The sequence below is a fragment of the Podarcis muralis genome, chromosome 4 (genome assembly GCF_964188315.1).
Source record: "Podarcis muralis chromosome 4, rPodMur119.hap1.1, whole genome shotgun sequence".
NCBI classification, from domain to species: Eukaryota; Metazoa; Chordata; class Lepidosauria; order Squamata; family Lacertidae; genus Podarcis; species Podarcis muralis.
In genome coordinates this window covers 45,728,910-45,754,924 of record NC_135658.1, presented here as the reverse complement: position 1 = coordinate 45,754,924, position 26,015 = coordinate 45,728,910, and the positions used below count along the sequence as shown (strand labels likewise).

The following is a 26,015-nucleotide window of genomic DNA, read 5'->3' as shown; positions in this document are numbered from 1 at the left end:
GCTCCCCAATCTCTCTCTCTCTCTGCCTCGCACACACTTTCCATCCAGTAGCCAGGCGCCAGCCTATAGGGGGCTCTTTCCATTGTGTTAGGCGGAGGCGGCCGCAGCAGAGCGCCTCTCGGCGCAGTCCTACTCCACGCCCCGTAGCCGCCCTGCCCTTCGCAGAGAGAGAGGGGGGGGAGAGGGAGGAGGGGGAAGTTACTCGCAGCAGCGGCAGTAGGGAGCCTTTCATCCATAATGCAGACGCTGCACGGCTCCCCCACCTGCAATATGCTTCCCCCAGCTACCTTGGGGGTGTAGGGGGTTGACTCTTAAACAAAATCCAGGGTTATGAAGGAAAGGGAGGAGGAACAAATCTTCTGTTAGGTGAAACGTTCTTAAAGGGTTAATTTCTTTCCCTCGCAAACTGCATATAGTGCTGGGGAGAGGAGAGTTTGCAGGGCATTCAGTATGCACGGTATTCTCACTCCCCCTCTCCGTAAAGAGGAAGCCAAGGGAAGGTAGAAGGGGACGGACACACACACACACACAACTGCATTTGCAAAGTACTACAGTGAGACCCCACTTCAGAAACAGCAGCAGCAGGAAGTCCCTGCCTGCACCACCAAAGAAGCTTTACTAGAGAGGGGGGAAAATCACTCTGTAAAGTTGCTTTTCCAAGCCCAACTGAGTCTATAAATCAAGGCGCGGGGGGTGGGGGAGGGACGGCTCCCCCTTTTTTTGCTGTGCTGCTCCATGCAACGTGAAAATTGCTCTTTAGAGAGAGAGAGAGAGAGCGTGTGCCTTTGAACCCATGCCCGGGATGCTTTCCAACTTCTTCCTTAGCCCTGGTAGCAGTCCTACCCTTCGTAATCCGAGAACTTTTAGCAGACAATAAAGGGAGCACCAGAGAAACTTGTTAGATTGGCAGAGCGATTAAAAGATGAAATCCCAATGCCAGTTGCTTTTTAAAAAAAAAAAGAAAAGAAAAGAAACACTCTACATAGATCCACCACCTAAAACGACCCCTGTCCGTTTCAAATCCAGAATAACTGCAATACAGCATCGCTTCCCTCCCTCGCCCCCCCTTTTTTAAAAAAGGAAAGAAAATATGACACTTGTGGACGGGTAAAAAATCCATCGGCTGGTTAACTCGAAGCACTTACCCCTCTGAGATAAGGAAGATGTCAGAAAACTAGCAGCTCCATGATTCAAAGAATCCTTGCAACTTTCCTTAACATATACAGAGACCTTCTGTTGAGTTCAAGCAGGCAAGCTATTCAAGAGGACTTTTCACTCGAAAAGAGGGATGAAACTGGATCTCTTCCCCAGTATCAGGACTCCGGAAAACCAAATCCTTCTTCAGAAGAGAATTCTTTCAGACCCGTTATCTGTATTACCATTAATGCGCAGAGCAGAAGGCATTGCATACAAATAGATCCAAGTATGAGCTTCTATTGGTGGCTGAGGCAGGCCCCTGGGTCCTACTGCTCCATCGCAGGGAAACTACAAAGCAGCAATTTGCAAGCGGCTTTGGAGGAGCCATGAATGGGAGGAGGGGGAGACGAGAGGCGAAGGAGGGGGGCAACCCTCCTGGAATTGATTCGTTACCTCTGCTGTGGTGGTACGTGTTGCTGAGGTTTAACAGAATAAAACCCACATTCAGCAGAGATGCCGGAGAAGGCAGTGCACACCTTTCCCGTTTTCAGCTGCCTTGTGCTGGATTGTTGCGGGGAAAGGGGTGAGATGCTAAAACTAACAACTTTTGCGAAGAATGCTCAGATGGGTAGCGGAGGGTTCCTGGAAAGACCTTGGATTCACTCTCCAAATTACTCCTTGGCTCCCCCGAGCCTTAAACACATTTAAAACTGAGCTCTAGTGATTCTGAGCGAGAGGACTTCCTTTCTTCTTCTTCTTCTTCAAAGCAAAGCTCCTGGAGGTACCAAACTGCCAGAAAGAGACCATTGAAGCAATGACAGCTGGCTTGCACCAGTGGAGTAACAGTTTTATGGGATCCGGTCCCTGGCAAAGAAAGAAGAGCAGCCGGGCTCCAGTTCTCTTTTCCCTTGTTGGAAAAATTACTTCTACCTGGTGCTCCCACACATTTCTCCTGGTCTTGGCCAAAAATGTCAGGAAGTGTAAAAAGATGATCAGTAGTGTTACTCCCACTTTGCCCTCAACAATACGGTTTAAGTGCTCTCACACAGCACCGCTGTCAGAAGGTGATGGTAGAGCTTCAAATGCAGCGTTACTGAAGCCTGCTGCTGCAGGGCTTGGCATTTTGCTAAGAATTGTAGCTTTGTGATGGAGTCAGTAACCTTAATGCATGATCCCATTTGCCACTGTGCTGCTTTGTATAACAGTTGGTGCACTCGTTTTTCCTAATACACCCAAATTTTCCTCTTGCAGAAAGCAGTCATTTTCCAAATTGACTCATTACCAAACTGAAGTATTAATTAGAAGAACTCGTTTCAAATGCCTTCTCATTAGGGTTTGCTTCACTTTAGGTCATGTGAAGTTTTCTGGGTAGTGAAAAGCAAAAGGAATGTGGGAAGCACCCATAGATTAAATGCCTAAACACTCCTGTGCAAATAATCACATAGCTGCTAGATAAAACGACTGTCCAGTTGTTCTTAAGGTAATATTGTTACTGTGTGTTAAGTTATAACAGATTTCTTGGTTTGGTTTGAGAAATTATCATATGGAAATGTGTATTACTGTGGTACCTCTAGTTACGAACTTAATTTGTTCCGGAGGTCCCTTCTTAACCTGAAACTGTTCTTAACTAGAGGCGTGCTTTCGCTAATGGGGCCTCTTGTTGCCACTGTGCCGCCGGCACACAATTTCCATTCTCATCCTGGGGCAAAGTTCTCAACTCAAGGTAACTCTTCCAGGTTAGCAGAGTTTGTAACCTGAGGCATTTGTAACTTGAGGTACCACTGTATATCAGTTCGTCTTTAAGGTGCCACAAAAATCTTTGTTGTTTTTGAGCTGAAACAGACTAACATGACTACCCCTCTGGAAGCAAACGATCATTTCAAGTTGATAATCTAATTGAAATAAGTCTTGCTCTAGAAATCGTGGCTATTAAAAAATCCTGATCTGGCAATGACTCACTATTTTAACTTGGACAAGTGTTTTTTTAAAAATGCCCTTTCCCTTCATTTTTTCACATTTTATTGTAATAAAAGGGCGGTAGCCAACCTGGTGCCTTCCAGATGTTTTGGATTACAGGTGTTATTGTCACTGAACACTGGCCATGTTGGTTGGGACTGATAGAAACAAAAGTCCAAATAAGTCTGGAGGGCAACACATTATTTCTCTTGCTGATTACTGTTGGGATGAAGCAAATGAATGAGTCTGAAAGTTCTCTGCTAAAGGAAACTCTCTTAAACAGCAGATTACTGCTGTTTGCCATGCTAAACAGAGTGCTCTACTATGTTAGTCGGGCACAGAGTAAACCCATTGAAGCCCATTGATTTCAATGTCCAAGTTAGACATTATTCATAAAGTGTGAAGGGGAGATTCATATATGCAAAAACTTGTCATGGATAGGCAGCTGAGAGAAATCTCAGCTTATCAGCATGTTTTCATTGCATGACCTCAAGTGTTTGGAAATGGTCATCTCCTCCTTTCATGTTGCATTTACCAAAGTAAACACTGGATGAACACTGATATGCCTGGGCCATGCATAAAGTGCAAAAAGCACTTATAATCTAGTTTCAAGTATCCTATCTGTGGTATGCAGTCATATAATTTGGGCCTGGCAAAGTCAAGTCCCCATATTGCTGTTTGCATGGTGGTTGATAATTCTCTAGCTTTTTCCAGACTTCCAAATATTGCAAAAGCGGAAGGTTTATAAAGCATGTGAGGGTTACGGTACATAGCTGGCATCTGTGTAATGTATGGGTGCCTCATGTTTGACTAGCCTGACTTATCTCATAGGATTATTTATCGAAATGAATAAGTGAAGTGATTACTAGCCTACAAGTTAAAGAGTAATTTATAATGCATAATTTAGCAGCCATAAATAATCATGTGCCATTCATTACTAGGTTTACTTTATATTTTCATTTTAGTTCACTGATTTCATAATATGAGTTAGACTTGATAAATGGTAAGATTTGAAACCATCTTTGGATCTTTAACATGTAAAACATTGCACAGTATCAATAAGAATACGAAGTTAGTGGAAGAAATGTATCAGTTTAAAATATTTTAGTGATAAATCCAACTGAAGACAGACTCTCTCTCTCTCTCTCTCTCTCTCTCTCTGTGTGTGTGTGTGTGTGTGTGTGTGGGAGAGAGAGAGAGACAGACAGAGAGAGAGAGAATGTGAAAGTGTGTGTGTGTGTGTGTGTGTGTGTGTGTGTGTGTGTGTGTGTGTGTATTTACAACTGCAGTTTTATAGCATTTTAAAATTCTATCCTGGCTTCAGTGCAGTAAAAGGCGAAGGACCCAGTCCACAACTCTTCTGAACCCTGCAGCACTGTGGAAGCACACAGATGATTTCTCTCAGCTCTGGCAAATCTCAGGCATTCCTGGCCTCCAAAGACTACACAGCCCAGCTGCCTTGCAACAAACAGCAATAGGAGTATCGCATTGCAGCCTTCTCCAACCTGGTGCCCTCCTGATGTTTTGTGTTACAACATTTGTCATACTTGACTATTGGGCCTGCTGGTTGGGATTCATGAGGTCTGTAATCCTTTCAAAAAGCCTTGTAGACTTATCTATTTCCAGTGGCCTTTGCATGATTCTTATGCACTCTCAGATGTGCTTCTGCTGCATTGTGAAAGTACACTTTCTATATTGGGCAGGAATAGTTTTAAATTACTGATGGCTTAATAACATTAGGGTTGTTTAAAACTTTTGGGTTTAGATATTATTATATTATGCTTTTTTTAATTAAGAAATCTTGTTACACAGAAGTGGAGAGGTCTACAGTTTGCTGAACTACAGCATGATAAAACTTGCATAAGGAATGCCCACCCAACTCTTTTGATTGCTTCATTTCTTTGAAATAAGAGAGAGTATAATATTATGGCTTGCCAAAACAATCATTAACTGTATTTAATATAAAGCAAGTGGTTCAGCAGATCACCCCCTCTATTAAATAGAGCCCCACAGAAATTTCAAAGCCAGCTTATTCCTATATAACATTCTGAATATTGGTAAGTACCAAAATTATATATTTAGGTCTGCTAACACACTGGAGGTGAAGAGTGGTATTAATAGTATTTAAGATTAAATAACTATTTTAAAATATTTGGTGAGGAAGAAACCCATCTGAAATAAATCCTTGCAGGGGAAATAGCATATTAAAATAAACCTGTTGTAACACTGAGAGTTGTAGCAACAGGTACATCCTTATTTTTAACAGAATGCCGAAGCCCTAACCAAACCCTGAGCTTTAGAATGCAACCCTTCCAGCTATGATAAATGTGCACTTCAGAAAAGTGTTCTTGTTGTTCACAAACACACCTGGAAATTCTGTTAGAATCATAGAGTTGGAAGGGACCCCAAGGGTCATGTAGTCCAACTTCCTGCAAGCAGGAATCTCAGCTAAAGCATCCATGGCAGATGGCCTTCCAACCCCTGCTTAAAACCTCCAATGAAGGAGGAGCCCACAACCTCCTGAGGGAGTCTGCTCCACTGTCATGATGTGTCAGAATCTCCTTTCTTGTAACTTGAAGCCATTGGTTTGAGTCCTACCCTCCAGAGCAAGAGAAAACAAGCATGTTCCATCTTCCATGTGACAGTCCTTTAGATTATATTTCCTTTCAGTCTCCTCTTTTCCAGGCTAAACACACCCAGCTCCTTCAACCATTCCTCATAAAGCTTGGTTTCGAGAGCCTTAGGTTGCTCTATTCTGCACATCTTCCAGCTTGTAAATATCCTTCTTAAATTGTGGTTCCCAGAACTGGATACAGACCAGGTGTAGTCTGAGGAAGGCAGAATTATTCTGCATTCTATTGAAGACTTTGAACTGGCTTGAGATGATAGATAGGGTGAAGAAAGATATTAGCATCTCCACTCCCCACTACTGTCTTTTGAATGTCCATCACAAGCCCAATATCTTCCCATACAGACAGCTTTCATAAATCAGACTAACAGACTACATTGCAGCCACGCCACAACAAAATTAAAGTGATAGCACTACTTTACTACTAGGTGTTAATGAATTAAAGGCTCTCCTCCCTTAATTATGCGTACATGTTGTGTTGTTTACCAAGCTATCAAGGAGGACTAAAGTACCCCAGCACCCTGCCATGAGAACAAAATTAAACCATTTTTCAAGTGGAGGGGTGGAGTGTATGTGTGCCTTGCTCAGTAGACAGAGACCTCTGCTGACTGTCTCTTTGGAGCAGGCCATTTTAGGTGGAATTAGAAGGTTTTTAGGAGCCTCCTCACAGTGGCGTAGCGTGGGTTGTCAGCACCCGGGGCAAGGCAAGTAATTTGCGCCCCCTAACCCGGTAGGGGCAGAGAGCTGCAAGTGCGAGCGCCCCCCAGATGTTGCACCCGGTGCGGCCGGCCCCCCTGCACCCCCCACGCTATGCCACTGCCTCCTCATTAAGAAGGGTCTTGACATTCAGTTCAACAATACTGCCCAGCACTGAAAGAAGTTACAGAATTTCACTGCAGGCTGGAAAACTAAGGGTCTCCTAAGACTTTGAAAAACTACATCAAGAGGATAAGTGTTCAGGAGATAGGATATTGATGGATGGCAGATTATAACACTATACCTATGGGAGTCCTTTGTGATTTGCCTTTTTAGGCCTCATGAGTAGTTTTGTTCATCAAGGAGTGTGAAGGCACACTCTTCTAGTTTGATTACCTCTGCTCAATGTGAGACACATTGTGACACAATGCAACTTACACCATCTGGGGTGATATATTCTTAGGTCTGATAAGGCTTTCATGCCTCAAGCTTATGCATCCTAAAGAGTTCCTGGAAGATGGTAGAGTACCATTTTGGTTGAAAGAAGCTTCTACAGATGGGCACCATCTTCTCTTGACAATATTGTGGGGTAGTTTCATGGGCATAGCCAAGGGGGGCAGGGGAGGCAACTGCCCCCCAAGCAAGTAAATCAATAAAAATACTTAACTATCTGAGGTTCTGCCCCCCTCTAACATGAAGCCTGCTCTGACTTTCATTTTGTCAACTATGATGATCTATCCCCCCATTTCTCCCTTTCCCCTCTCTACATAAGTCGCCTTTCCACCTGCAGTTTGTTTTCCAATAGAGTCAAGGAGCATAATCCTAATGTTCTCTCCAACTCCCTAAGACTTCAGGGATTTCCAAACAAGCACACCAGAACCTGGGCTTAAACTTTCTGCAAGACCCTAGATTGTAACTAGTTGACCAATCTTAAGGGTAAATTGAGTAAAAAAAATGGATACATTATGTCAGACTAGTTTCTATGTTGCCTTCTTACCGGTCAACCACTTAGTGAGTGGTCCTGAACAGACTTGTTTTTAATTTTGATTAATTTTACTTCATTGTCTATATCTTCTATCTATGGGAATATATCCTGAAGATGAAGTATGCTGAAATGTGTATTGTGGGCTTGCTGTTTTGCAAGTGTCCACTTCCTTTTTTTCACCAGAAACATGTTTGTTGGTTATTTTGGACATTAGTTGCGCTGCAGAAGGCGTGCTGGGGAGACCACACATTCAAGAAACACAAAAGCAACCAAAAGTAACAAAAACAAAAACTCCTTTTACACTAAATTGCATTATATCCATAAGTATGACCCATTCACCAGGGTACTGAGAGAGCTACATGCTGCTCCCTATATACCATACCCAATTGCTGACACAGCTTAATTACCACAACCTAACAGCACCTGCCATACTGCTTCACAGCCGTAAAACTAGGTCATGTTATTTGCTCTGGCCTTTAAAGAGATACACATCTTGTCAAACAATAATGAACCTTAATATTTAAAGAAACCATTCAACAATGTTTTGTTGCAGCTGGGGCAGAGGAAGGCACCTGGTTGTGTTGCTGCAGATGCGCCATGGTGTTTATTCTCTCAGTGCTCCTCCCTATGGTTATTTCTTCTCTGGTCACTGCTATGGATATCAGTGCACTGCAATGCACTATGGTCATCTGCAAGGGATATGCCACTGCATTTCTACAATTTACCTTTTCAGCTATGTATCACTTTGATGAGTGTCATCCATGCACAATGGTGTTCTCCAGCTCCCTTTTTCTAGTCCCCAGATCTCCCTTCCTGGCTTCCAATGTAGCATTTTGTGACATCAGAGAATCAACTCATAATTTTCTTTGTCCAAGTTCTTTCTGAGCAGAATTAGCAATATCATTCTGCTTTGCCACAGAAAGCTGAATGTTTTCCATTTTGGCATCAAAGTTTTGCTCCACCTGATATTCATATTCCTGAACCTGTTGTTCTTGTTCCTTTCTGAGCTCTTTGAAAGCATTCAACAGTTTACTCTCAAATTCCTAGTGATGGTGAAACTGTGTCCTGCTCTTGTAATTTTGCTTCTTGTTCTTTAGCTCATCATCATGAAGGTTCTTTAGAAATGTTATTTTGTTCCTTTTGAGTTTTCATTTTGTTTTCCATATCTGTTCTCCTCATTGTCTTTTGGAATCACTCATCTTTTTCTTGAGAGAGATGTTTTGTTACTCTGACTCTTGAAAATCTTTCTTGAGGCTTTGTTTTCCACATAAGGATGTTACCAATTCAACCTTTTTGGAGTGCAGCTGAGCATCAAGGTCCCTTGCCTGAGCAACTGCCAAGTGTAAATCTCTCTTTTTAGAGTTCCTGGTGAACTGCTATTTGCACAGTTTATCAAGCTGTACCTGCAGAGTGGTGTGCTGGGTGGCTTTGTTACGAAGCTCTCTGCTACCACGGCCAGCCCCCTCATTTTTGGAATTTAAAGTTTAAAAATTCAGCATGACCTACATGCTACAGCCATACTAGAAGTTGCTGTATGGTGACTGGTACATTCTGGGTTTCAGCTATGGTCCTCGTAAGACAAAAACAAAAAAACCCTACAGAACAGCGAATTTATGTGGAATATGCTCATTATTCCCATTGTATTGAATACTCAAAGGACTGCAGTATGGGCTCAGTCCCATACACCAGGGATGGGGGGGACCTTGAGAGCCAAATGCAGCTCTTTAGATCTTTCTACCTGGCCCTTGGACTCCAGGTCACATTCCCTCTTTCCAGCCCACACCCCATAAAAGTCCTGCTTTGCAGCTTTCTTGAGTATTCTTGCCTCTTGAATGTGTCCTTGAACTCTGATAATGCTTCTTGCTTTCCTGGGTGAAGTATGGAGAGGTAGGTTTGTGTGTGTAGACAAAGATCAACTTACTAAATAAAGGTAAAATGCACATTCATTGCTTGCCCACTTATGAATTTGGCCCTGCCCACCACTGAGATGCGGTGCCCTTTGAAGGATGCCCAGAAGGGAAAGTGACCCTCAGGCTGAAAGCTGTTTCTCATCCCTGCCATATACACACTTAACCTGGGATTAAGCTCCATTGAACCTAGTGTGGAACACTTCTGAGTAGACATGCATAGGATTGCATTGTTAATGCGCTAGTAAGATAAAATGGATTAACGTTTTAGTGTTTGTATGGAATAAAAAAAAATCAGGAATTGGGAAGGTTGCTATTCAAAATTGCTGACCAAATAAGTTTTCTTCATAAATCAAATTTTTTGTTCATTTTGAACCTTACAATGGAATTTTAATATTATTTCCAAGATTTGAGTTTTCATTAACTGCCTGCTACATATGTGGTAAGATTAGTAATGGTAGAAAAAATGATAATATTTCATTTGTATTGATTACCTCTATTGTAAAAATGATGTCTGCTAAATTTTATCTCCAGTCACTGATTGCTAATCAGATACAACACTGTACTCATCACTGTAAAATCAAAATAGTGTGGCCAGTTAGAAAGAAATGATATTGTCATTTTTCATGAAACTTTAAAGCCTTAGATATGTTTGAAAATGTACAGATTTAGTGTAGTAGAAGTAGACAGTAGCCAAGTATAGGGGAACTGTCACATTAGACTGTTCAATAGGGATTAATAAACCAAAGCTGGCAGATTGGTTTAATAGACAAAGTGGGTGGGCAGTTAACCATCTGAGCAAAGATTATGACTTTCTAGTGAAACAAAACAAAGAGGAATGAATCACTGAGTCATTCTGTTAAGACAATTAAAACGCAATTGCTTGATCAATTATCACTGCATGGATAATAGCTTGATTCAAGCAGAGCAAATAAATCATTAAACATTGAAAAAGAAAACCAACTCAAGTCCCTGAACCTAGTTTTAAATTTATCTCTAACACCTTAACGAAAAAATCCAGTGGGAAGTTCTCTTTTACATTCCCTATTGAAACTAGTGGAAACTGTGCAAACATTATTGTGTGCATATATATGATTGGTTTTTACTGTGTTTTGGATTCAATGTGAAACCATTTCCTCCAATAATAAAAATATATGTAATGAAAACAAAGACAACACTGGGAATCCAGTAAGATAGAGAATAGGAAGAAGGGTAGCCTGTCCGATCTTTAAAAATCAAATAAAGACAAAAAGTTTGATACTTAATGGTGAACTGATGTTTACAGCAAAGAGCTGTGCTTAATTGAAAATAATCTTAGAAGTGGCTTGTGTCAAGGATCATGCAGAATACCATGCAGCTGCTCAATCTCTTATCAACCCCTGTCCATAAATTATGGCTACAGCTAGTAGCAAATGCTGGACATGTTTTTCTTTTCCACTGATGAAGCTCCTACTTCATGCTAGCAGTTCCATTGATAACACTTCTTTGCAGGATTGTTTGCATTTATAATTAAAAGCTGGAGGTTGCATTTTAACTGGCTGAAGATCAATTTGTTTTACAAGTGGAACCTACATAATCAGAAGCCAGCACTACTAAGATTTGTTGTGCTTTCTCTCAAGTAAATGTGCATAGGACATTTGATGTGATGATAAGCCTAATAAACTGGATATTGTGCTATGTACTGGTGCTCTTTCATGTGTGTGTGTGTGTGTGTGTGTGTGTGTGTGTGTGTGTGTGTGTGTAACCACAACCACTTAGAAGCCATACTGAAATTAAGTGGTATAAATACAATGAATAATATAAATACATGAATAAATACAAACATGTTATTGCTCATTTACTAAGGCCAGGGTGTGGCTGTGACCTTCTATACTGTGTAGTGTGGGCTGATCTCTGGGTCTGTGTATGATAATGAGTTACTGTTTGTTTATGTATGTGGGTAAGTGTGTGTGAAAGAGAATGACTGTGTTTGATTGTGTGAAGTAAGCTTGGAAGCATGTCCCTATGCCAAATTCTTTTCTTAAGACCACCAATGTGGATCTTTGTTCTGACACTATTACAAGGGCTCTTTTCAAGCGGTTGTGAGTTCATGGCAACTATACTCTATTGAATTCCCTAAAGTAACATTAGCACTGATCCAGGGACCCCACCGAATATGCAGTGCTGATTCCCATTATGGGAAGGGGGAAAGGGGTTCCTGGAATCAATCCCCACCAAACAGGTGTTAGAGGTACAACCAATTAGTTGGCCAGTGATGTACGCACAGAAAAGGAGTATCTTCAGGTTCTGTATGCACGCCTTCCCTCCATATACTATATTCCTTATCAAATGTGCATTTCATTCTGAAGCCCCAGAATTTAATATATTTCTGGCACCGTTTAACAAACTAATTAACCCATTTTGAAATACTTCAGTATTTGCAATCTTCTGGAATTTTCTGTTAAAACTCAGTTTTTGCATGCAGATTCCTTCCAGCTGTGAGCTATCCCCCCCCCCCCCCGTCTTTCAGCTTTAGCCACGACCTCTGTAACTCAAGCTCAACCTTTTCTTTCTCTTCGGTTAAAAAAGAAAGCAATGACACTTCCCTGGCCATCATCACATTTAAAAACAGATGAAAGGTGAGATTTTGCACAAATGCAGAACATTCTCTGCTTATACAATCTGTGAAGGGTCTCTTAAAACAGAACTGCATAACATCTAAACATAGCATAGGGCCACTTCTGCTATGCATCAGGGGGAAGTGACCTGCTTCAGGCAGCACCATGCAGGGTAGGAGTGAGGATAGACAAGGCAGAAACTGGTACAGCCAGACTTTTTTAAAGTGCTTCTTGCCCAAACAAAAGGGGTGGGGCAGGGATCCTTTGCTCTCTGCTTCTGGGAGAAAAATGGTTTGGGCCAGCACTGATTATCTAATGATAAAATCATATCAATTGGGAACAATAAATCCATCAAACCATGTCTAACAGTATATTATGAGTGCTGGATCTTTGCCACTGTGATAAGTTTGTTCCTGCAGTTGTGCTCACTCTTTTAACAAGAGCACTTAGGGCATCAGAACTACACATTAAAAGAGCCATGGAGCTGCTGCTGCTCTATATCTCTTTCCCAGTCTTCCTAGTAATGGATAGTTTATCGTACACACATTATGTGATGTTATCATGCTGAACATTTTCCTATTTCAGATCACTGGCTGGTCAAGGCAGGAAGTACAGCAGGCGGAAATCACATCACACATTGTGATAAACTACATGTCACTGGGAAGAGAGGGAAAGAGATGGCTTAGAAGAAGTTCCATGTCTCTCATTTTACCTTTCACTAAAGGGATCAATAAAAGCGATAATAAGTGGGCTAAAACCAACCTCATAACATCATTTTTCAATTGTGATTTATATCTCACAGGCTATGGACATGTCACACAACATTTACAAACATATAAAGTTGTAAGGAAAATATAAGATGCCTCCATATTACTTTTGCTGGAGTGGTAAGCATGTCCATCTGTTGCAGGAAAAACAATATAAGGTCTTGTGGCACTCTAAAGACTAACAAAGTTGTTATGGCACAAGCTTTTATGGACTACAGTCCACTTTATCAGGTGAATGAAATGTTATCCTGAGTTGCACACGCGTATACAAACATACACATGGTTGGAGGATCAGAAACACTGAGGCTAGAAGGGAACGAAATGCAGAAAGTGCAGTGATAATTGCATTAGAATAATAATTATATTATTCTTTTATAATATAATAATTACTTACACTCATTCTCATTCACACACACACACACACACACACACACACACGTTCTTATTGATAACACATACATTCTGGCATTGATAAGCCAATTGATACATGGAAAGTGCAATCCTAGCATACCTTCTCAGAATTAATCACAATTCAATAGAGCTTACTCTCCGGAAGGATTGCAAAAGTAGTGTGATTAAAAAAAAAATCTGTCTTCCTCTATCCAATGATGGCAATTCTATCATGTGTGAGAGAAGTCCCATTGCACAGGACAGACTGTGGATCCTTAATGATACTGCTACATGCCAGCCCAATCTCTGACTGGTGAGAGTCTCCAGGGGTTTCAGGCACTTACTCAGGGTTTCTTGGAATGAAGGTCAGCAGAGACAGTAGTGTCTTTAAAGATATAGGTTTTATTTACACATATATACAACCTGAGCATAATATGGAGGCGCTCATAGCATTAATACCCCAATAGATCTTGTTTCTCCACCAGTCACAGCTTTGGATCCAGCATAGAGCAAGTATGCCTTTGTGTCTCCAGCTTCAAGCCTGCTTCCAGCTCAGCTCATCCACACTACTCTGGCTATTGCTCTCTTACCTAGCAACGATGTGGTGGTGTGGAGACCTATTAACCTGGAGGGCATCATCACTTAGTTGTAGATTTTGCAATCTAGTTCATTGGTTTGGGGGGCTGATGAGGACATTTTAGTGGCTGGCTAAGGTCACTGTCTTACAAAGAAACTTGCCCAAGTAGTTCAGCCCAAATAGAATCTTCTATTAGATTTGAACTCTCACTGGGTGCAGGATCCCAAGAACTGGAGGGTACTCAAGGCACCATCCAGGCTGAAGCCCCCCCCCATCCCACAGGAGCGCATTTGAATTGTTTTAAGGTAATTGGGGGCTGTAAAGTGACAATTGGTGGTCCTGTCATTTACTCTTCTAGATCTGTACTGTAGTAGATTATTCCTAGGTACCAGTCTGGCTTGGTGGATATTTATTTATTTCAGACTATATATCACTTGATTGTAGAAAAACAACTCAAAACAGTTTGCAAAAAAGATAAAACAATAATATAAATGTTTAAACAAAAAAAATTCCTTCCAGTAGCACCTTAAAGACCAACTAAGTTAGTTCTTGGTATGAGCTTTCGTGTGCATGCACACTTCTTCAGATACAGTGTATCTGAAGAAGTGTGCATGCACACGAAAGCTCATACCAAGAACTAACTTAGTTGGTCTTTAAGGTGCTACTGGAAGGAATTTTTTTTGTTTTTACTATGGCAGACCAACACAGCTACCTATCTATAAATGTTTAAGTTATGAATCTTTGTCTAAGGTCTGTGAACACATAAGATGTCCAGAAACTAAACCTGTTGCATGGAATGGTCTAGGCTCAGGTTCTTGGTGAGAGGATAGTTACTGAATTAACTGGTGAAACTACTGAAGTTACTCTGTGACTCAGGATAATATATCATGTACCTGATGAAGTACACAATACTCCATAGGCATCTACAGATGAGCTGTTCATTGCATTCACAAAGCTGATAAGCAGGTTAGCTTATACTGTAACTTGTTCTCATTGGTTATTTTCTCTGATTTGTTTGCAGGGTGCTTATGCATGTTTCTGTTAGTCATTCATCCATCACACACTTTTCAATACATTTCCCCATCACTCTTGAAACGCTTTTGAATTCTGGTTCTTTTAAAAAAAGTGGATTTGTTGTGCTGGGGCAACAGAGCCCTTTAATCTGGTTTAACTGTGCAAAAAGTTCCTGTATTCTATTGAATTTATCTCTCAAAATAGCGACTTTCTGGAGGCACCACTCCATAATGATTTTGTAAGTCTTTTTTGTGCCACAGGACTATTTGTTGTCCACATTGCTTAACTCACACCTAGAAATGTTTTGCAGACTTGTGCACAAATACTGCCAATTTGCAACTTTTCATAAAGTACAATGGAAAAATATTCATGAATGAAGTGGCAGCATGTTTGTAGTAAGCTTGCATAAAGAACATTGCTTGCATTACAAATTGCACAGCTCTCTTTATTTTCTAGTTCACAGTGAAAAATAAGGCTTTAAAACATGCTTTAAAAACACATAAAATGCTGAAGGCACAAACAGCTGTTTCATCCTACTTTATCATAGAGTCTGCCCACCTTGTGCCAATGTCCTTGCTTACAGGGATATTTTGCATAGATTCTATAGCCACTGAGCTATATTTGAATTGTTCCTTGTAAAAAGAAAGGGAGAAGGGGAAAAATAGGGCACAAAGTCCTTGTTGACAGAGCTGGCATTAAAATGCTGGCAAGAATACAAGAGAAGACTCAATCTATACAAGCCATCAGTTCTGGATGATATGCAGCAGGGGATCTTAAGGGAATTAATTAATGAACATTCTTCATCAACTGACAATTATTTTTTGAGGAGGCTTCAAGAATCATCGAGGTATTTATATGAAAACCAAATGTGATAAAAGTAGTATTCTTAGTATTGTCCAATGGTAAAAAGAGAATCTATGAAAATGCCTCCTAACATGTAAAGATATATATTATTATCAAATAAAAAGCAGGCATTCTGCTATGCAGTATAGTGAGAATTTAATTTTTATTTAAGATTCTTTATAGATTTCATAGTTTGTTTACCTCAGAAATAGAGATCAGTAGTTTCTGAAAAATCTATGGTTATGAACAGTGTCTCTTAATTAAAGAAAATACACTTAAAAATGCCATGAGTAACATAAATGTTCAGAAATAAATGCTCAAGTAGTTAAGTTACGTTTTTAAAAAGAGATAAATAGTGAAAATGCAAAACAATAAAACAAAACCAATCATTCCAGCATCTGGCTGCCATTTAATATTTAAGCTTTAAATCTTTGGCAGAAGATTTTATAAAGAATGTTTTAAAATTGCTGTAAAAGAAACAAGATCATGTTTCTGTTTATTATCTATGTAAACTGAAACTACACACACACACAAAACACAACTTACATTTAACTCCCCGAAACTACATTTCATGAGGAATTTTTGTTTGCCTGTAAACATGCATGCTTTTGATTTCTTTGGGGAATTTATACACATCATTGGATAATTTGATTTTAAGATAATTTCCTGTTAGACATGTAGACATGAGCCTGAACACATGGATTTCAGGAGAGGGGTGTGAGGTGGAGCGTAGAGTGCCAGATTCTTGACATGGTAGTCATTTCCTTGAGTCCTCTGAAAGTCCCTCAGCAGCTGCTTTCAACTAGAGTTGGGAAATCCGTTGAAATGTGCGACAACTGCTCTTTTGGGTACTGCATTTCTCTAAATTATTCTGAAGCATGTCAGACATAATACACACATAGACCCCCCCCAAAAATAAAAAAAAATAGAGGAACATTTCTACTTGTAAAATACTTAAGGCAGGTGGTTAGGCTACTTATCCATTATCTTGGAGCTAGGTCAAGGAAATCTAAAATATATTTGAACCAATGCTTAAAAAGTGCTGCACTGATTCTTTCCTGCAACTGCTTAATATAAATTAATTTTTGTTTATTTCATTTATATACCACCTTTACCCCCCAAGAAGCCATTTTATCCTCATAAACAGTCCTTTGAGGTAGATTAGACTGAGAGACAGTAACTGTCCAAGGTCACCAAATGAGCTTAATGGCTGAGTGGGAATTTGAACCCTGGTCTCCCAAGTCCTAGTCCAACACTCTAACCCCTACGCCATAGTTTTAAAGTGTTTTTATATTGTGAAATAGTACCTGTGGTCCAAGGAGCTATTTTTCAGACTTCAAAACAGTAAGGCTTACTCCAATGAAGAAGGAATTTTAAAATATAAAAAAGTACTTTTCTCTCTATTCTCAAAACAACACTGTAGGGGAGAGCACTTACCGGTAAGCAGACTTCATGCCCATATCATATTACCCACATTTTAAAAAAATATTAAATGCCCATATTTTGCCCCTCACTTTTTCCTATTTTCTCCTAAATTTCGTCTACCTGTTCATCAATTTTCATATTTTATTTTTATATTAAAAGATTCCTATATAAAATTAAAAGATTATGGTTCCACCAGTACCCACTTTATTTGATGGCATGATCCTGTTGTGAGTCCTGAACGACTAGTCAATACAGCAACAGAAAGACTATTAGCTGAAGTGATAAAAGCATAAGATGGCTGCTGGAGCAGACCAAATCCAAATCCAGCACCACGTTTTTCCCAGCTGCTAACCAGATTCCCCCAGGAAGCCCAGAAGTAGGATATGAAAGCAAGACCCCTCTCATTGTTTCACAGCAATGGATGTTCAGAGGCGTATTGCCCCTGAATCTGGAGATTTCATAAAACTATAATCAATTATATCCAATATTATTCACACTCAGAGTAAACCCATTGATTTTAGTGGACATGATTAACATGGGTACATTAATTTCAGTAGGTCTACTCTGAGTAGCACTTAAAATACAACCTTTGGACAATAGTGATTGATAGGCATATCCTATATGAATTTGTCTCTTAAATCATCAAAAATAAGAGTTATTCAGTTAACAATTTATTTATTGGTGTAACATGTTGTGTTAAGGGTTTTCAATCTTTACCTGACCTCCAAAATGCTTGGAAGTTGCAGCTGTTAATTGCTACATTCTTAACAGATGCGACTATGGCATATGGTTAGTTTTAGCTTCACCACATTCTTGGAGCTAGTTACCTGTTGGTGGTAGAGTGTTGAGTCAAAATCCTATATTTGTCTGTTCACTGGAATAAACATGTGCAACAGAACTATCATGCTTCTGAAGCTACCATTCCACGTTACAAGCACCCCAGCAAGTCCAGTTGGGGTAGAGGAAATACACAGTATGTGTCAAAACTCATTCATGCTTAACTCATTCAAAATAAGTTGTTTCATAGCCTTTCTACACCAAATTCAGCATGGAACATCCTCAAACTTTCCTTTCTTAACCTGCCAAGATTCAAATCAATCCAATGGAGCGTTTTCTAATGATCAGCCATAGAACCTACTGCCCCCATTTCTCATTTTAAGGGCACAGTGCCATTCAGTCAGCTGCAGCTAACCATATAAATCAGCATAAGGCCCGAACTACACATGACCATTTGCAGACAACATGGTGGGTTGGCATTGCTTATTTGACCTCTCACAGGTGAGTCGCTGCTGCTTACCTGGAATGGTGATGAAATGGTCACAGTGCAAGTGCATCGGCTGAGTCAGGCTTGTACTCAAGCAGTACAAGCCTGACTGGCCAATGCTAGGCTTAATCCTCCCTTTCCCTGTGCCCCACCCTCTTCTGGTAAATTGCAGCAATTCACCTGCCAGGAGGTCAGGTAAGCATCTCTGCCCATCACACCATCTGCTATGGCATGTTATGCTTAATGTGTGGTATGCAGCTGTTTCTTGTTTTTCTTTAATTAATTACAGTCATGTTTGGTGGATCATAGTGCACAGGGAGAGGAGGTTTATCCCTTCACTGTCCACCTGTGATTCTGCTAAAATCAGGTTCTCACATGCAAACAAGTAAAAAGTTTCTATTGACGCCAGTGGGGACTTTTTTTCCTTTTCTTTTTAAGCCTTAACACCATAAAGGTGAGTGATTTTCATTGAGAAGGTTTTGGCTGTGAAAGAAAGGCATAATGCTTGTTTCCCAATATGATGGACCCAGTAACAATCCTTCCTCTCTCCCAGTGGCTGCACTTAATTAAAGAAAAGCACAAGAGGTATGGCTGAATGCAGAGTTTAAAATCTAAAAAAGAGTTTCATGTTACTCTAAGCAGATGCAAGTTTGCTAGCAACAGCCTTATCAAGCTCACAAGAAATTATTTGTTCTGTAGAACAGCTTTTTAAAATACATACATAGTCTCTGCATTAATTTCTGTAAATGAAGCTGTAAGGATTGAAGTGAAATAGAAGGGAATCAAATAACACATGGAGGTGACTTGAAGAAGGTGGGATGGTGACAAAAATAACAGACCTGAGATAATGGATTTTATGCACTCAGTATACATTAAGCCTATATAAAGCAATGTAAGTAGGCAGTGAAATATCAGGAAACAATTCCTAACAACCGTGTCTAAGGGGCTGTAGTGTACAATAACCTCTCCTGGGAAAGCATGGAGGGAGATCCTATCACTTGAATTATTCATAACAATAACAAAAACGAACATTTGCAAAAGAGCGTATAAGAAACAATCTTAACTTTATAGAGTGTGCGCACAAATGGATCCAATATGCTTTTCCTGTCTGTGATACGTATGACATTGTGGCCCCGAGGGATTATGTCTGTTTTCCTGAAGGTGACTTGTTATTTCTTTCTTATAATTAAAAAGTTGTGTTTTGTTGCACAGAAATATGGTATGTACTCTGAAAAATAATGAGACACTGGGAACCATTGGATTGCCTGGTAAGTGTGTCCTACAAAAATACTCTTCCAAGTCTGTTCCTATTCTACAAGGCAATATAGAAATATAGAAGATACTCCCTGGTCAGAGAACTTTAACATATATTCTATCCAGATTTATGTCACCACATCTAGGAAACTAGCTAGAAAAGAAGAAGAAAAAGTCTTCAAGCAAAAAGGAGTATGCCAGGCTATATACTTAACAAAAAACACTAAAAGTATAATGGTGGTGCCTAAATTTAAGTGTAATGAGAAGTGCAAAAACAATGTAAAATGTAAAAAGGACAGGTGGGCATGAGTGTAAGGGAAATTGGTCTATATCTGTAACAGCAAAGTAGGGATTTATGCATCTCTCCAATTATTAGAGGGAATGATGGAGAGAGAAATATTTGGAGTCACTACAAAATCCAGAAATATATCTAGAATGCACACAAAATACTATTTATAAATATATATATAGATCTATAGTGCAACTAGACCAGCCTTTCCCAGCCTGGTGCTCTCCAGGTGTTTTGAACTACAACTCCCATCATCCCTGACCATCAGCCATGCTGATGAAACTTGTAGTTCTAACATCTGGAGGGCACCAGGTTGGAGAAGCCTGATCTAGAGTACACGGTTTGTAGTTATAAAAAGGAGGTGTACAAGCAAGCACAGATATGCCTGTTTTGTATAATAATTTTTCAGTTTGCTGTCCTTTGAAAGATGAAAAGTAAAATGCCATTTTAAAGTTATATTTCTGCATTAAAACATCCTTTAATTAGATCAGTGTATACTTAAAAGATGGGACGTGGGTGGCGCTGTGGTTTAAACCACAGAGCTTAGGACTTGCCGATCAGAAGGTCGGCGGTTTGAATCCCCGGTACGGGGTGAGCTCTCGTTGCTCGGTCCCTGCTCCTGCCAACCTAGCAGTTCGAAAGCATGTCAAAGTGCAAGTAGATAAATAGGTACCGCTCCGGCGGGAAGGTAAACAGCGTTTCCGTGCGCTGCTCTGGTTCGCCAGAAGCAGCTTAGTCATGCTGGCCACATGACCCGGAAGCTGTACGTCGGCTCCCTCGGCCAATAAAGCGAGATGAGCGCCACAACCCCAGAGTCGGTCACGACTGGACCTAATTGCCAGGGGTCCCTTTACCTTTTTATACTTAAAAGAGTTTTCAGATCACACAATTAAGTTCCCCTGTAAAGTTTTTTCCATGCTCCTATTAGTTTACATTTTCCTCACACTCTCAGGCTTGTACTCATAGCAATGTCATATAAAGACAGCTGACCACTTTTGGCAACAGAGGCAATTGTGGGAGAGCTGGGCAGTGTCAATAGTTCCTTTCCATGCAGCCTGTTGACTCCGTCATCGGCCTCAGCTGGTCGCAGGGGTCAACAGGATTTCCTGCTGAAATCTAAAATTGAATTGGGCTCTGGGGATGGACCAAGTGAAGCGAGTCTTAACTTGGATCTGCCTCTACAGAATTTAAACTTGTGTTGGGAGCAAGCAGCACAGTCGGCATCAGACCTTCCCTGTGGCAGTGCCTGTGTATGACCTTGCTGTGGAATAAATTGGTTGCCATATTTGGAGCCAGGGAGGAATCTGCGCCTGTCTGGGGTTTTTGCTTTCCTCATAGTTTAAACTAGACCCACCCCTTATCTAGGTTCAAATTTCAAGGTCTCTCAGTAAAGGGGTCCAGGGGGAGGCTAACAGGCCATAGAATTCCCCAGATGGTTACCTGGTGGGATTGCCCTATTGGATTTGCATGATAAGGAGATTCTTAATCCAGAATCAACTGTGATGGAATAATCAGCCAGCAATTGGGCTAGTTGATCTAGAATACATACCCAGTGCCTGTGCCAAAGTCTAGTGATATCTGTAATCAACAATGTTGTGGCCATTTCAATCCGAAGCTGTTGTCATGTCATTTCATGCCTCCTATTCCCTGCCCCCCAGTAGCCCTAGGCTTACTGAGCCTGGGCCCACAAATACATGTGAGAGAATAAGACAAACTATAATAATATATCACTATGTCTATAATAGAATTGTAGCTGCATCTGGCTGGTATTGATCACCGCTCAGCGCCACAATTCAACTAATTGGTATACAAATTAAGCCAACACGAATCCATTCAATATTCCAGGCCCCATAAAGGCGTTGTGGATATATTTTTCATGTTAGAATTTTCTAGGAAACTGTGATTGATACACTGTTCTAGTTAAATTCTAGGAATATGATATTTTAATAAACATTAAGATAATCGGGCTTTGTTTCCTTAGTTAAAAATGAAATTACACACTGTACAAAGGCCCTCCATGCTGTGACATTGTTTTGATGCCAATATAAGTCAAGGTACATAAAATTTTAATAGAAGATTTTGCTTCAGATATATTGCAGAACTGATGCCTTCAGTGTTATATAATGGCCTATCACATTTCATAATGATGCTCCATGTTTAAGCAGCTTATAAAGGATGTATGAATACTATAAACAGCTTATAAAGAATTAATACATGAATATTAGAATGAATCAATTATAGATTGTTACAGACTCCAACAGGTTGTTCACACTTTGATTTATAACATCTTGTACTGATGTGCTTACAACTGCCTATAACTCAATAACACACAGTGGTCATAGCTGTTACATGCTTATAACAGCTATTAATCTTTTCTTGGCCCTTTATAAACTATTTATAAGCAGAACTTTAATATAAAGTGCAACCTAGATGTTCACCTCCATCATTAGTCACTAGTGTAGGCTCCTTCTGGCATATGCTGAAACTTCTGGATGTAGGTATGTAACCCTAACATTTTATCTTAAAAGCTGCTCTTTAATTTTCCAAATTAGTGTTTGACACAGTTGCATTGTAAGCTGGAAGTTCAAGCTTGAACAAAAAGACAGATGAAATTTTTGCACCCAAATCTTTCCACATTGCTTAATATCCGTATGAATATGTGAAATTGCATTATGCTGTGTCAGGTCACAGGGCCGTTTAGCTCAGTGCTGTCTACTCAGACTGGCAGCAGCTCTCCAAGGTGCTTAAACAATAGTCTTCTGTGACATTTTCTTTTAAAAAACCACACAATTCTATTTAAAAATTAAGTTAAAAGTACAAGCAATCAAAAGGGAGCATGCACACAACAAAAGGGCACTGATGAAACGAAGAAGGAAACTTCAAAGCACACTAATGATCATGGAGATTGAACATGGTACCTGGTGCATACAAACCATGTCCTACTAGTCAACTATAACTTAATGATGTGAACAGACTTCCTTTCCCTAAAACACTTGCAAAATAATCTTCAAGGGAAGAAAAGAGAGTTTTGACATTGTCAGCAAAATCTTTGTGATGTGGTATAATGAGCACATGAAGCTGCCTTATACAGAATCAGAACACTGATCCATATAAGCCCTGTATTGGCAATGGCTGTTCAAGAGTAAGAGATCTTTCCCAGCCTAGCTGCCTGAGCTCCTTTATGTTGGGATGGGAAACCTTTGACATTCCGGATATTGTTGGGCTACCATAAGAAGCCCCAGCCATTGGCAATGATGTCTGAATTCCCACCCCTGATTTAAGTGGAGTTGGCAGGCCTTCAGCATGCAAAGCAAAGTCTACCATCACACAGGCAAAAACACAATTAACTATCCTCTGATTCATTCAGGTGGTTGGGTGTTATTTCTAAACTGAAACACATAAAATGAAGTTTTAGTGTTGAAAATAGGCTCCCTTTAAATCTTCTGTCTAATTTAGGTAGATATCCAACAGTGCTTCATTTCTACCAAAATGTATTCCCTCTGTGATATCATATGCTGATAAGATGTGGTATTAATCTTCCTATACAGCAATTGCTTAAAGATAACATATCTGACGTGGAAAATAGTCTCATGATGATTAGATTGCCCTGTATCCAAAACTTCCAGTTTAGTGTATCTAGTTAGCAAATAGTTCCAGGTCAGATTATTAAAGTAACTGCTAAAATGTACTGAATGCAATTATACAGCAGTTAAAATCAATTCCTCAAAACACAACACACACTAGCATTTCTAGGGCTGATCCACTTTGATTGTAGTATAGGATATATATTTATTTAGATTAAGTTGTTATGCTATTGAGAATGACACATGTACTTAGCTAAAGCGTAGCTTTAAAAGGTACTTAATATAATAGCTGATTCCAATACCATTACATTTAGAAATGCCAATACATATTCTTGACTACGGTAACTTGACAGTACCAGTCAAACATTTTGAAAGGAATATATAACCCAACAGATACAGATCTATCTCAGCTTGTCCAATGTAATCTGTAACAAAACATAGTTTTTTAATAGTTTAATAGAAAACAGTTGCCCAATATTATTATTGGGGTTTTTGTTTTGTTTGTTATTCTGTTATGTATTTTTGGTTTTTTAAAAATATTGTAAGCTGTCCTGTGATCCTCAGATGTAGAGCAGTATAGAAATATAATAAATAGTACTATTACTGATAATATGAAGAAAGAAAAACCATTGTGGATTTCACTTAGCTAAGGCCAAATTCCTTAAAGCCAAAATGCTAATACCCCCCCCCCAAATTTTTTTTGATGGATAATAGATTTAGAATGAAGTAAAAAGTTCAGAATTTAATGTTTCATTCAGAAACAATCCAAATTGCCTGGAAACATAACTTGAAATTCTCCAATCCATATCTCAAGTTCTGTATATTTTTTTTATTTATTCTATAAAATTTTGCAAATTGACACATTAAGAATAAAAAAGCTATTGGGGAAAAAATAGTACTGTACCAGAAGATCTACAAGGAAAAACAATATGTAAGGGCCTGCTGACACCATCATTGAGGCTATATAATCCCATCTATTGGAAGGGTGGTGCTTTCATCAACCCCTCACTGTATCAGAGATCTTCAGTGTCTAGGTCTAAGTGAATTGCAGAAGTCATTTTGGTTTCTTTGACCAAGTCCAGGGTCTTGGATACTGCAGAGGATAACTTAGCGCTTCTGCCTATTCTTCAATAACAATACTCCCCTCTCTAGTTACAGAGGAGTCGAACAGGGCTCAGAACAAACACAAGGTTGCATAGTTTATGCTGTCTTTTAATGATATTGTACTTTCTAGCTACTCTGTAGTTGTCTCCGAAGTTTAATAAACTCAAAACACTTAATTTTATTGCACTGAACTATTGATTATCTGTTTAACACTAAAAAACAAGGCAATCTCCGACTTTTGCCTCACTGACTGAGTGAATTATTTTAGAGTTAAAGAAATGTACATTACAACAGAGAATTCTTATGTACTCCAAAGTATTTGTTTTGTGCAAGACTGCCGGCTATTTTACAGAAATACACAAATGTTTAATCTTAGTCTTACAAAGGAAAGGCATTTTATTGCTTCTCAAGTGAACTGGATATTCCCTTGGGCTTTATACTACCATTTACCGGTAGGTTTCTATTTCTTGATTTTATTGCCAACATAAGCTTATTTAAAGGAATGACATACAGGCTGTCTCTTTCAAAGGACAATTATTAAAAACAACCTCCTCCCTTTCCTCCCCCACTTTTGTTGTTGTTGTTGCACAGGGCTTCATTTGCAAATGTCCAGATTTTCTCAATAGTTAGTGAGCTTCTCCTTATGATGTTTTACTGTAATTGAGGAATGTAATCAGTGACTTTTCCCTTAATTGCTGATCTTGCTGTATTGTTATAGGTGTTCATCCATTTTGCTGCCTTTGTTTTATACTTAATTTTGGTATAGATTTACTTTTTTTAATGATATTTATAATATGAATAAAAACAAATAATTTGGCAAGCTGACCTATCTACACAGATTTTTTTTCTTCTAATTCCCATCTCATTTATTGGTCTCAATAGGAAGTTAGCCTTTTACACAAGTTCTGTACTGTATGTACTATGTGTGTGTGTATTATAAATTAGTTGGGCTTTTTAAAAAAACACTCAACAATGCCTGAGAGGCATTGCGCATACATGGGTGTTTGATTCAAGAAGTGGCCCAGTCTGGGCAAAGTTCAGCTGAATTTCCAAATTCCATGTATAAATCAGTTTAAAAAGGATTCCTCCTCTGTCCTTACTTCCTTTTGGTCAAAGAGGCAATGGCTCTGGATCAGTTTCTGAAGGGAGTGATGGGGTGGATCAGGGCCAATAACCTGAAGCTGAATCTTGACAAGAATAATTGGGGGTGGATTGGGGGTGGGGGTCTAGAAATTGGAGAGTTGGCCTGTTACGAGTTGCCCTCCCTTGAAGGAACAGGTATGTAGTTCCGAGTATTCTTTCATCCAATATTCTCACTTGAGGCCTGAATTCAGTTGGACATCAATGTGTACAGGATTGTATCCTTGGTCTGTTTTAGTCTGATATACTGTGCTTTCAACAGCTGAATTACTGACAAAATATATTAAAGAAAATGTAGACTGTTGTAAAGGTTAGAGGCTTATTTTAACTGATAAAAGTTTGCTTTGAATACAGTATGGACAGCTGTTAATTAATATTTTATGTGCATCTCTTGTAGCAAGTCATCTGTAAATTCTGTAATGTATATCTGATGCAAATAGCATAACTGATGCATAAC

At 39.6% G+C, this 26,015-nt stretch overlaps 1 protein-coding gene and 1 pseudogene across 4 annotated transcripts in view; both read right to left on the bottom strand.

The window, feature by feature from the left end:
* ROBO1 (roundabout guidance receptor 1) overlaps window positions 1-1,484 on the bottom strand; it is a 586,675-nt gene extending 585,191 nt beyond the window's left edge. For all 4 annotated transcript variants that reach the window (XM_028726911.2, XM_028726909.2, XM_077927267.1 and 1 more), the window contains exon 1: window positions 1,146-1,484. The gene's annotated coding sequence lies outside the window, so the exon portion shown is untranslated. The remainder of the gene's footprint in view (window positions 1-1,145) is intronic.
* A 6,674-nt stretch (window positions 1,485-8,158) lies between these two features.
* Window positions 8,159-26,015, bottom strand: part of LOC114595479 (lamin-A-like) — a 100,785-nt pseudogene continuing 82,928 nt past the window's right edge.